The sequence below is a fragment of the Gavialis gangeticus genome, unplaced genomic scaffold (genome assembly GCF_001723915.1).
Source record: "Gavialis gangeticus isolate Ggan-Ray unplaced genomic scaffold, GavGan_comp1, whole genome shotgun sequence".
Lineage (NCBI taxonomy): Eukaryota > Metazoa > Chordata > Crocodylia > Gavialidae > Gavialis > Gavialis gangeticus.
The window spans coordinates 64,991,753-64,996,594 of record NW_017728995.1 but is presented as its reverse complement, the minus strand read 5'-3'; positions in this window follow the sequence as shown (position 1 = coordinate 64,996,594).

The following is a 4,842-nucleotide window of genomic DNA, read 5'->3' as shown; positions in this document are numbered from 1 at the left end:
AACCCCCCCTGCTAGTTTCAACATAGAATTTGGAGCCTGATTGTGTGAAGAATTCTAGAAAGATATTGTACCAATTTTAATAATTGAAAAGAACAAGACTGTGACCATACTTAGTGGATCCATGGTTAATTAAGCCTCATTTACATAGATAGTCTGGTATCTAGATATAAGATAGTCTTGGGGAAAAATTATGTGATGTATTTGAGATTTTTTTCCACCAATCTTATTTCCATCATGAGTTTAGGTATGAAGCTTTCCACATATATATTTTGCCCACAAATATTGCTGGTTGTGGGAAAATAAAGTATTTTGTACCTCTGGCCTGCAAGGTGCCCTGAGCTTTTGACTTTCCTCACCAAATCACCTATGATGACAACACCCTGTGCATAGAACAAAATAAGAATTCACAGCACTGAATGAGAGGGGCAGGAAAGGACATGCACAAAAAAGTTATAAAAATTATACCCATTTTTCTCAACTTGGCCTAGAAAAACCTTATATGATATTTAGTATTTCACTTAGTATTAGAAGTTTCAAACCCTTTCCATTGTGCTTCTATGTAGGGAAGAAAATTCTGTTTGTTTAATCTGCTCATCATTGCCCAGCAAGGTAGGCTGGACTTCCTGTTCTCCCGCCCTTTAACCAAAAGATGCTGACCTTTGTTAGTAATAAAGAGATCTTTGGTTTGAATCATTTGCCTTTTTCTTTCTTTCTTTCTTTCTTTCTTTTGATTCTGATGTTACATTATCTAAAAAATCAGAGCGTTAGACTGACAGTCACCTGGTTAAGACTGGAACAGAGTAAACCAATTTTCTGACCCTTGTCTTTTGCTAAGATTCTGTTTATAGACCAAAATCCAAGTCCTTTTGCTGTCTAGAAGACAGATTTACATTTTGATACTTATGACACATTTGTTCAAAGTAGGCAGTTTCGTGTATGCTATAAAGTGTTTAAAGAGCCAGACAATGCTGAAAGGACTTAAATTACCAGTCTTACTGTTGTGACCAATTGTGTTCCTCCTTCCTCAGTTCATCTCCTTCACAGCGTAAGTCCTAAATGAAACGCTGGACTCCTTAATTATTGCTGTAAACCATATCTTATATATGCAGGTTGGGTTTTTTTCTGGCTACTAGGGGGTGGTGCGTGCTTCATTGGTGGTTTGTCTAAACTTGATAGCACAGATATGAAGTATGATGTGTGGAAAGGCTGATTCAGAAAAGCTGGGTTTTTTTTTTAAAGTGAAAAATAGCTTCCCTGCCACTAAATTTTTGGACCCATGAGGAGCCTTGTGGGCCAGATGACATGGGTCTGCAGGCTGAGTGTTGAACACCCACCCTGTTTTAGGAGAAAAGACCTGCTTTATTATAATGAGTAGGTAGAAGTGCAAGGGGGGGCTGGACCTGATGATCTCATGAGGTCCTTTCCAGCCCCTAACATCTATGAATTCATCTATCAATCTATGAATAAGTGTTGTAGCCATAATGATCTAGAGCAGAGGTTCTCAAATGGTGGTCCGTGGACCACCACTAGTCCGCAAGCTCCATTCAGGTGGTCCACAGAAAGGTTGCGGAATAATCGAGAATACCTGTACTTGTAAGGTAAGACTACTGACATTAAAATATAAGTTGTGTGCTTTGATTGGTAGAACAAAAAAAAGTTTAAGAAGTCTGCTAAGATCCTCAGCAATTTCCAAGTGGTCCACGGGGGAAAAAAAAACATTTGAGAACCACTGATCTACAGAATAGAGAAGCTAGGTTTATTTAGTAATAGTGTTGGTTTTTTATTGGCCATACTGTACAGTTGGGAGAGATGATATATAACCTCTTGGGCACAAGTGGCTGGCCTCAGGTCACTTTAATGAATATGACAAAGCATTCAGTTAAATTCTAAGGGCAGAGTTTAATGGTTGAAATTGATGGTTCTTTTACTACAGTGTGAAGATGTCATTTGATCTATTCTCATTTTGTCTTACCAAAGACAAAAGGTTGAGATGATGAGCCCTCCATTTTATCCTGAGGAATGGTGTTTTCATGCTTTGAACCAATAGGAGAAACAGATTCAAAAGGGAGGAACCTAATAACCATGCCCCTGTCTGAAATTAACTGTTTTAACTTATTTTAACCTGTACAGGCAATAGGATAAACAGGCCCAAGGCACTAGGCTGGGAATCAAAGGGCTATGTCCTGGCTTTGCCGCTGGTTTCTTACATGGATTTTGGCAAGTCACTTCAAGCTCTCAGGGCAGGGATTCTTGCTTTTTCTGTTGGCACAGCACCTAGTACAATGGATGCCATTCTCAGTTAGGGCCTAACCTATTGTAATGCAAATGCTAATTGTTTATAGCCTTGTCCTAACCATCCTGTAGACATGACCACATGCAGCTGTAGGGGCTCATAAAATGCTATGGTGTGTACAGGTGGGGCATAAAAGCTCCTTGCAGAAACCTGCAATGGCAGTCTATTGGACAGGCAAGCAAATGTATGCTTCTTAGCACTGGAATTTCTTAAAGGATTCATTAACTTTGTTCTTTCATGACTCAGTCTTATCTATGTAGGCAGTCCTTGACTTAAAACACTTATAAATTGACACCCTGTTTCAACTTTCTGACGTCAGTTTCGACTTTACAATGCTTGATCTGATGTGACGCCATGCCAACAAACAAATCACTGTATCACCCATCTCCCTGGAGAACATCTGTCCAAACTTTGGACACTTTCTTTAAGAAAGCAGCTAAGACTCCAGAAGAACCTGCAGCCAAGACTCCTGAGAAGAACCCAGCCAAGAGCCCTTCAAAAAGTCTAGCAAAGTCGCCTCAAAGAAGTCCTTCCAAATCAGTATGATTGCTATTTACAATATAAATACATTAACATAGCTATATTACTCATCTATAATTAATTGAGTACAAAATTCTGGGTTATTTTTGGTGAAAACAGGGTATCGGGCCTTGGTTCAGGAACCAATCCCCCATTTATAACATTGTTTCCTATGGGAAAATTGATTCCAAGTTACAACGTTTCAACTTAAGACGCTGTTTTCAGGAACCAATTGTGTCCTAGGTCCGAGGACTGCCTGTACTGCAGGTGGGGCAAATATCCCACTTGTTTAAGGGAAAAGGCCAAACTTTTCATCCTACCCTGAAGAAGAGCATTTGATGCTTTGACCCCTGCAAGGGAAACAAATTTGAGAGGAAGGGGTCCGTTAACTGTGTCCTGGTGATCTCAATTGATAGGCTTCCCCCGGAGTCACTTACTCATCCAAGTTGCAAAGCCAGTCTTTTCCTGGAGCAGCAGCTTTCTGTTAGGCTTTTTGACTGTTTGTACTTAGCCAGAATGACTGAGGCAACATCGATTCGGTCATTGCTGGTTAGTCTAAGCTACAAAGTTTGAACCAATAAGCAAATGAACAGTCATCCACTTTTGATTCCATAAATGCAGCCCCATGCCTGCAGTGGTTCAAGCCAGAAGCCAGGGGGCAGTAGAGCACAGCTCTCTGGCACACAGCCAGCATGAGCTGTATGTCCACTTCCTGCTGCCCCCAAGATCTCTGGGATTTGCAGTCCAGACTCACAATGACTGAAGGGTTGCTCATCACTTCCTCTTCCTGCTTCCAGGTACCTCTGGGATTTGTTCACAGTTGCACCCAGCACTAGGTAAGCAGGGCAGGTCAGCTCAGTACTTGGGGGAGGAGAAGCTTAACCCCCCCTCCCTGGCCCCAGACTCCAGCAGGGCCAAGACAAACCAGCTCCAGTGGCACCACAGCCTCAGTCAAGTTGTAGCCTGCCTCAAGGTAAAGCATCTTGCCCTCAAAGCACAAGAAAGAGAGTGGAGGAAGGAAAAGGAGAGCAATCCTGGTCTATAACCTATGCCCACCTTAGGAAAAGATCTCCAACTTCTGCAGACTGATCTGTGGCTCGAGGATCGGCTCTTAAGTCACCTCAAGGCCCATTAACAAGGGGTGGAAGAGATCATCTGTGTATCAAGGTGGGGGATCAGTGAGCCAGTCTTCACTGCTCTAGCTAGGGAGCACAGCAAAACAGCGTGGAACGTCCCTCAATGTCCTGTGTAGATAAGCAATGGACTAAGATGGCAGAGCTGGGAATGTTGACACCATTTCACTGGGGATGCACTGAGATCCTAGTGCTGCGTTCCTAATCAGTGCTCACGCTGATCCTTGTAACTCTGCATTGCAGTAAGAAAAGGTTAAAACTTCTCTGGCCACCAGCTGGTGCTGGAAGGTTGATTAGCAGTGAGAAGTTTTCTATCAGAAGCTAAGGAGGATTGTGATGTGTATGTAATAGTGGGAGAATACACTCTTCTGTGGGATGGGGAGTTGCAGCCTAGCCAACCAGATCAGCCATCAGTAAATGTTTTGAGCCTATTTCTTGTTTTATCAGCCAGATCATCCTAAGTCCTTAACTTTCTTTTATTTACATACAGCCTTTAGTACAGTTCTTCTCTAAGGTGTCCCTTCAAATGATTCCTCCTGTACTGTGTACTCTTTGTGATTTTTATTGCAAGTCTCTTGCTAGTTGGTGATTTTTCTAAAACCCCAGTTTTCTGGAGTACTGTGAGCTTGGGGGGAAAACCTTCATCTTTTCTTAAAGGCAATTTCTAATCCTCATGTTTGGGTAGAAAAGCTTGCTAATGTGTACCTTAAAGGCTTCAAACAGACAAAACTCAAGAGAACAAACAGAAAGAAACCCAGGTATATTACTACTTTAAAAAGCGTGTGAGACTTCAGTCCTAGTATTTTATCCCTGACTCATGCTTTTTTGAATATTTGAGATTGACAATACCAGGACTGCATGGTTTAAACAACAATGGGGGGGGGGGGGCTGCATCTG